Source organism: Coffea eugenioides, chromosome 9 (genome assembly GCF_003713205.1).
Source record: "Coffea eugenioides isolate CCC68of chromosome 9, Ceug_1.0, whole genome shotgun sequence".
Lineage (NCBI taxonomy): Eukaryota > Viridiplantae > Streptophyta > Magnoliopsida > Gentianales > Rubiaceae > Coffea > Coffea eugenioides.
Genome location: NC_040043.1, coordinates 17,723,095 through 17,731,974, shown reverse-complemented (window position 1 = coordinate 17,731,974; position 8,880 = coordinate 17,723,095).

Sequence of the window (8,880 nt, the reverse complement as noted above, 5' to 3'; positions counted from 1 at the left end):
AACTTAGTTCCTAGAGCCTCTTGCAATTTCTGCCAAAATCGAGATACAAACCTGGGGTCTCTATCCGATACAATACTCACCGGTACCCCATGTAGTCTCACTACCTCATCCATATAGAGTTTAGCCAGTTTCTCCAAAGGATATTTCATGTTCACTGGCAGAAAATGTGCAGTCTTAGTTAATCGGTCCACTATTACCCAAATTACATCATGCCCCTTTTGTGTTCGTGGCAACCCTGATACAAAATTCATCGTTATGTGCTCCCATTTCCATTCAGGAATCTCTAAAGGCTGTAACAAACCTGATGGTTTTTGATGCTCAGCCTTCACTTGTTGGCACGTAAGACACTTTTGTACAAACTGAGCAATCTCCGCCTTCATATTCTCCCACCAATACAGACTTTTAAGATCTTGGTACATCTTATTATTCCTTGGGTGTACCATATACCTAGAGTGGTGTGATTCCTCCAAAATCTCCCTCTTTAATTCCTCATCCTTAGGTACAACGACACGATTTCGGAATTTTAAGATTCCATCAGGACCTATGTTAAAGTTAGGCAACTCCCCTTTCTTCACTTTTTTCACCCATTTTTGCACCATTGTGGCCCTCTTTAATCCAATCCAACAGTGTCGACTTCACCTCAATATTTCCAAAAATCACCTTCTTCGGTCCCAGACGAGGTTTCCACTCACAGACATCTTCTAACAGGCTCCACTCTCCCATTATGGAACTTGCTAGTTGAGCCTTTCGGCTTAAAGCATCTGCTACAACGTTAGCCTTTCCAGGATGGTAGTTAATTGTACAGTCATAATCCTCTAAGAACTCTACCCACCGACGTTGTCTTAGATTTAGCTCCTTTTGAGAAAACAGATACTTAAGGCTCTTATGATCCGTATAAACCTCGAAAGTTACACCATAGAGATAATGTCGCCATTTCTTCAAAGCGAATACTACAGCTGCAAGCTCCAAGTCATGGGTCGGATAATTCTACTCATGAGGTTTTAACTTCCGAGATGCGTAGGCAATAACATTCCTATTCTGCATCAGCACGCACCCTAGTCCCTCTCTTGAAGCATCGGTATAAATCGTATAACTATCACTCCCACTGGGCAGAGGTAAAACTGGAGCCATAGTCAATTATTTCTTAAGCTCTTGGAAACTACCTTCACACTTAACATCCCAAATGTACTTTCCTTGTTTCTTGGTCAAGTTAGTCAAGGGTCCCGCAATTCTCAAAAAATTCTTTATAAATCGGCGGTAGTACCCTGTTAGACCTAGAAAACTTCGCACCTCTGTGGGATTTTCTGGCCGCTTCCATTTGGCCACAGCTTCCACTTTCGCCGGGTCTACAGCAAGGCCATCTTTTGAAATTATGTGACCTAGAAACGCCATACTTTCCAACCAAAATTCACACTTACCGAACTTAGCAAACAATTGGTGCTCTCTTAGGGTTTGCAGCACTATTCGTAAATGTTGTTCATGTTCCTCCCTTGATTTCGAATACACTAAGATATCATCAATGAACACCACTACAAACCTATCCAAGTAAGGTTTGAACACTCGATGCATCAAATCCATGAATGCCGCTGGGGCATTGGTTAAACCAAAAGGCATTACCGCGAATTCAAAATGCCCATATCGAGTGTTGAATGCCGTTTTTGGCACATCATCCTTTCTATTTCTCAATTGATAGTACCCTTGTCGCAGGTCCAACTTAGAAAACACTACAGCTCCTTGTAACTGATCAAACAACTCATCGATGTGGGGCAAAGGATATTTATTCTTAATAGTTACTGCATTCAGCCCTCGATAGTCAATACATAACCTTAAACTTCCGTCCTTCTTTTTAACAAATAACACTGGAGCTCCCCACGGGGACTCGTTCTCATGAATAAACCCTCGTTCTAGTAAACCTTGCAATTGCACCTTTAACTCCTTAAGCTCGGTAGGAGCCATATAATAAGGGGTTTTCAAAATAGGAGTAGTTCCGGGTACTAGGTCAACCTTAAATTCAATCTCCCTTTCTGGTGGCAGAGACTCCAACTCCTCCGGAAATATGTCCGGGTATTCACTGATTACTGGCATGTCTTCCAACTTAATCTTTTCTCCCGGAGTGTTAATCAGGAAAGCTAAGTAACCGCGTGCCCCACGACTAAGCAATTTCCTAGCCCTTATTCCCGAAATAAGCGCAGAAGAGGCTATCATACCCCTCACGTCTAACTTTAGAGTTGCCTCCCCCGTTATACAAAATTCGACCACTTTCATCCTGCAATCTACCCGAGCATGATAGTGAGCTAGCCAATCCATACCTAGAATGACATCGTATCCCTTGATGGCTAGACTAATGAGGTCAACTTCCAATTTTCGTTCACCAACCCAAATATCACAATTCCTATACACCTCATTCGCAAGCAAAATTTGATTACCCGTAGGTGTTCTTACCTCTAAGTCATAAGGTAACCTTTCAACTTTCAAATCAATTCCAAGCATAAATGCAGGATTAACAAAAGAATGAGTAGCACCGGGGTCTATCAAAATTCTGGATAACCGGTGAAAAACAGGGATTGTACCTTCTACCACCTTCGTTGGTTCAGGCACGGTTGTTTGATCCAGCGAATATACTCAGGCCGGAACCCTCGATCTAGCCCCTCCAACATTGGTCGGCCTTCGGTTTGACCTGGCAGTCGACTGGGTGTCACTGATCAACGGGCAGTTGACTATCTGGTGATCCACACCTCCGCACCTCAGGCACTTTCGAGCCTTTCTCCAGCACTCATCCTCGGTGTGGTTCGGTTTCCCGCAGTACCCACACGTTACCCGGGGAGTGGAGGTTTGGCCTCCCTGGGGAATATCTCTACCTTGGCCTCTACCGTCTTGGCCTCCCCTCTGGGCACTTCCTCTCGGAGCACTTCCCCTCGGAGCACTTCCCCTCGATGTGCTCGAAAATCGTCCACATCTAGCCCCACGACTAGATTTAGCAGGTGGCATGCTCCGATCACCTCGTACTAACCCTTGGGCTCCACTAGGTGCCCCTCTCCGCTTAGCATGGAAATTTCTCACTTGCCCCCTAGCAGTCTCTATCCTTAGGGCCTTCTCCAGAACCTTCGTGAATGTATTAATTTGGGCCGCCGCTAAGGCTTCTTGTAACTCCACATTCAGTCCTTGCACAAACCTTCGTACTTTTCTTTGCTCCGTAGCTATCAGTTCGGGAGTAAATTTGGACACCTTTGTAAACTGAGTCTCATACTCCGTTACACTCAACATTCCCTGGCGGAGTTTAATGAAATCGTCCTCTCGCTTCTCCTGGACAATGGGTGGAAGGTATTTTTCGTTAAATTCCCGTACGAAGTTTAACCAGGTCCATGCAGTCGCCTCTCTCTCCCACTTGGCCCTCACTACGTTCCACCAAGCCCTAGCTGGCCCCTCGAACTGGAAAATAGCGAATTGGATTTGCCTCTCCTTTATATAGTTTAGGGCAGCAAAAATATTTATCATGGCCTCCAGCCATTTCTCGGCCCATCCGGGTCTGGCCCTCCTAAGAATTTGGGTGGAGAGAACTTATGGAATCTCTCTAAGGCCCTATCTTGCCCATTATCAGGGTCCCTAGGTTGATGTACAGGGGCTTGACCCTGTTGTTCCACTAACCGAGCCAGAATGTTAGTCATCTGTTGAACGGCAGTTGCCACTTGATCTCCCCCTGCAGCTTGGGGTTCAGGTTGTGGCTCAACCGTTGCCTCTCTTTCCTCTCTCGGTTCTGGTACCGGTTCCTATACCTGTCTATCCCCACGGTCTCGACTAGGACCGCGTCCTCGGTTAGTTCCCCTGGTTTAACTTCTTCTACCCTCCATGTTTTGGATTTAGGCAACTATAAACATATAAACAAGGTAAGGTATAGCTCGTATAACATTTTGCAAAAGGCTAAATAAAGGCAATAAAACACATAATAAACGAGTACTTTATATACATAGCAAACAAGTCATATATACATGCCAACCTAGGCAAGTCAAAGGCTATACCAGCCAAGGAACATATAACAAAAGCCCCTATTTACATCCACCGTGACACGTCAAGGTCAAAAACAAAAGGAAACGTGTCGTCCTACTATGTTCCTAACTATCCCACAAAAATCTCCTTAGTCCTAAATCCTAACAGGTCGTCTGGGTAGACGCCGACCCCACAAACTCCGAGGATGCACTCGGCTCCTCCTCCGGGTCCTCCTCAGGATCTTCATCTAGATCCTCCCCAGGAGCACCAGGAGCGCCAGGAGCTACAGGCGCTTGGCCTTCTCCGGCCAAGTCCTGAAGCACATCATCCACTAGTGCCTCGCACTTAGTCAGGATGTGGCCGGTCCGGTCTCTAATATCCGCAACCACTCGCATAAGGCGTCTAGTCGTCGTCTGAGCCTGCTCGCGGAAAGCATCAGTCCGCTGCTGCTCCTCCAATATCGAGGCCTCCAGCTCTCGAATCCTAACTCCCTGGCCTCGGAGGGTAGCCTGAAGCCGCTCTATCTCTGAGTGGCACCTACGATTGGCGCTACCCAATCATCGCCGCTCGTCGTCCACGGCAAGCACTACCCGATCGGGGTAGGAGTAGGTCTTCCAGCAGTCGCAGCGTCGAATCTTGCGCGCTGGGGACCACCGCTGCACAGGCCCACAGGGGCTCTTCTGATACGTGATCACACGGCTAACAGGCCCCTCTAGGTACGGCTCGTCAATAGGAGCGTCAGTAGGCGCGTTAGTCGGTAAGTCAGTCGGCACAGGCTGGGACGGCCCAGCACTCCCAGATGCATCAGTACCCGCCATAACCTAGGTTTACAAGTAACATGGCAAAAGTAAGTACACGACACGTAGAAAACAAGGCTAAAGGCTAAGCTCAAAAATAAAACCCTAGCCTATCGTATCAAGCACTCAATCTACCCAGATCAATTCACAGCCTAGGCTCTGATACCACCTTTGACGACCCCACCTCCCCCTAAGACGTACCAGAGGGTTCGACGGGTCGCCTGCCCAACTCTCGCCAGGACTCACTCACTCGAATCACGTGCATACATCCATGTACCATAAATAACATCGCAATTAAAACTTATAATTTATATTGATACCAAATCAAGGTACAAAGCCTCAATATACCCAAACGGTTCAAAGTATATACAATCCCATAACAAAACATTCTATTCGAGGAATAGCGCGAGTACAAGTCAAAAGTCAAAATAACTAGACTACGCTAGTCTTTACACGTCTCACGCGTCACCCGTACCCCTGTAAGGAAAACAAAACTAATAGGGTGAGCCAGAGCTCAGTGATGTTCCAGATATCAAATTGTCCAGTAAACAAGATAATAACAAGGTAATAGTGAAATAGCGAGCAAACAAGTTCAAGTAAAGAGATAATACTTCAAGTAGTCAAGAAATGTGTGGATCATGTTCACAAGTAAGGATACAGTTGCTCATGTCACGGCTCCATCCCAACTTGATCAAATAGTAGTTGACACTCCGTCAACTTTCAAGTAATAACTAGTCCAGAAAGAAAACTCCACTTCTCGCCAGTCTCCGTCCACCAATCAACCCCCTTCTCCGGGCCCGCACGCCACACGAAACACAGGTGGTAATACTCGAGTATACCGAATTGCCGAGGAGATAACACTCCATTCGACCTTACTAGTGACCCAGGGTTTGTTATCCAATCGATCAGGCCCTTGCCGGCTCAACTCGATTAACTAGCCACAGGGTTTCTGGAATTCCAGGCATAATATAATTCATGTCGATAAACAAGAGCAAATTTTGATAGGGCAAGTGCGATAAAGTACACCTGATACGAACAAGAGGAGCCACTGGAGCCATGATACCAACCCTTGTTTGTGTCATTCATTTCCATCCAGATTTGAGGACAAATCCTGCTCAAGTGGAGGGAACTGATGTGTGCACGGACCTTAGCCCAAGTAATAACCCAGTCCGAGTTCCATTGGGCCCAGTCACACGTGCACGAGCCAAGCTCTTCAAAGAATCCCTCCAAGCCCTTGTTCGAATTGTCCAAAACCAACATGGAGTCCATAGAGATATTGAAGGCTTGAAGGATTTTAATCGAGTTATCTACACCATGACCCAAGCCCATGAAGAGTCAAGTGGGCCTCCAAATGAGTTGGCCGAATAGGGCCTTAGGCCTTAGTAGTTATTTAGCAATTGATTAGTGTTTAAGTAAGAGCATGGGCCGGCCCATCTTGTCCCAAGACCATGGGCCGACTTTTCCCTTTCCTAGTCCCTTTAGGGTTTCAGTCACTTTAGCCTATAAATAGGCTTGCTTTGTAAGGTTTTAGAGTAGACGTTTTATCAATAAAGTTTTGCATATTTTCGATTCTTCTTGAGAGAGAGATTCGACCCCTTTACTTGCTTTGGCAAGGGTTTTGAGCAGTCTTGCGTCCTGTCCTAGATTGTTCTACCGACCTATTCCCCTGGAGTATTCACCTTCATCGGAGTGTCGTCTACCGTCTTGAATCAAATCGTGTCGTCCGTTTGGTTCTAGATCCCGCAATTCCAAGTGTTGGACGTCCTCGCTAGATCCTTGGGCAAACGTGCTACGTGTCTCGAAACGTGTTGATCGAGGAACGTATCAGTTGGCTTCAGAGCTTTGGTAGAGGTATCTTTCGTTATATCCGTAGTCTTGTCTTAGTTTTCCTTATTTTCCGCTGCCTTGTTTTACAAAAAAAAAATCTGTTCATTAGCATTGTTGCTTGTTGTGCCGTTTTCCTTTCTTTTGTTATCAAGAAATTCTGGTCGTCGTTCTTGTTGTTGAGTCCGTTGTTAGTCAAAAAAAAAAAAAACAAACAAACACAAACAAAATCTATTTGCATCGCTTGTCCAAAAAATAAAAAATAAAAAAAAGATTTCTGTCCGCTTGTTCTTGGTCGCGTCAAAATTTCTGGTCAGTCGCATGTATTGTTGCTAGTTCTAAACTGCCCAGATTTTGTACTCGTGTTGCAACCATTCTGCCCAGCAATTGGTCCTAGCCGAAACTGAAAAAAAAAAGGGAAAAAAAAACAGAAAACCGCGGCTAGGGTTTTGTGCGGCTAGGGTTCTTGTGGTTGCCAAATCTGTCCAAGTGTTTGATTGTTTAATCTAAGTTGTTAAGTTAGTTTTCTAAACTGATTTGTGGATCAAACTTGTTGGAGTTGTGACTCTTGAAGGAAATCTACAAGAGTTTTTAGGTTTCTTGAGTTTCTTGAACTTAATCTTGAAGTTCTTGGAAGTTCTTGATAAAATCTTGGAGTTTTGGGGCTGTTGGTTGTAGTAACTTAGGACTTGATCAGAATCTGGTTTTGAACCCTTTCGGCCAGGTGTAGTTCTATTACCAAGTTAAAAAAAAAAAATAGAACCGAAAAGAAACAAGAAGAGCAATCGGGTAGCAAGAAAACCAAGAAGGAAAACCGCACTTCTTATTGCCAAATCTGTCTTATTGCTTCTTGTACCCAAACCAGAAAATTACAGCAAGTAGAAGAAAAAGAATTCAAAAGTTTTGGCCAACCTCTTCTGGAAATTCTTGAACACCTTGAACTTTGATTACTTGCACTACCTTTTGGGATTCTTGAGGTTCTTGATCATCAAGGGTTTTGAAGACTTGCACTTCTCTTCGAATAAAGAGTTTCTTGTAAGTTCTTGCATCCATACGGGGTTTTCTTGGTTTAGGAATAAATTCCTTGGGAGTTTCTTGAGCAACCCGTGGGAAAGAACCTTGAGAGACTTGGTTCACGCTGTCTTGAGACGCCATTGACTTGACACAGCAACCGAAACAGTCTTGCTCTTGTCGCGAAAGAAGGAGCCGAACTGTTTGTGTTTTGGGAGTAGAGAGAGAGCCGAACTTCTTGGGTGAAGTGTGCGGCTGTGAGGGAAGGTTTAATAGGGGGCAATAGCCGACTTTGAGAGGAGTTCAAGAGGAAAGAAATCTGGAAAATTTCAGTGGTCCAATTCTGGTTGTGTGTGAGCATAGTGGGCGGCTGCTTAAGAGGGTTTAAAGGGGTTCTTTTAGCCGACTTTGGGAAGGGAATAAGAGGGAGAAACTCTGGAAATTTTCGGTTGAAGGAGGGAAGAAACCAAGCTGTTTTGAGAAGAATTAGGAAGTTGCTTAAGCAAGGTCTTCAAAGGAAGTTTCCAACTCCAACTTGTTTTCCAACTTAGTTTAGGAGACTAAATAACCTACTTGGATAAGCTCTTGGACATCTCCTATTTTTTCTCCTACATTTTAGGAATACTCTCCTACATCCTCTCCTATATTTTAGGAATACTTTCATACATTCTCTCCTAAATTTTAGGAACACTCTCCTACATTTTCTCCTACATTCTCTCCTACATTTTAGGAACACTCTCCTACATTCTCTCCTACATTTTAGGAACACTCTCCTACATTTTCTCCTACATTCTCTCCTACATTTTAGGAACACTCTCCTACATTCTCTCCTACATTTTAGGAATACTCTCCTACATTCTAGGAACCCACTCCTACATTTTAGGAAGCTAGGGTTTCTTTCTTTTGTGTCCCCATTGGCGCACTTCCATTTCTGTCCGCCATTATTGGCCTTTCAAAGTCGTCCATTTCCGCTTCATTTTGCACCCATTTTGTGTCTTACCTTCTTGGTTACTCTTGTGGAAAAAGTTGGCGACAATTATTGGACTTGAGCGGCCTTTCTCAACTACCTAACCCAACAGGTAAAGGTATTTGGTAAGTCCATTAGAGTGACATCCATATACACGAGTGCGAGTGGATACACGTAAGGGAGCGTGAAAGGCAATATCTTCGGTTTCGTTGCTAACTTTTTGCAGGGTCCCTCATACGTCATGGCGAATACAAGACGCATAAAAGCTAGCCCACAACATTGTCTTCCTGATCCTAA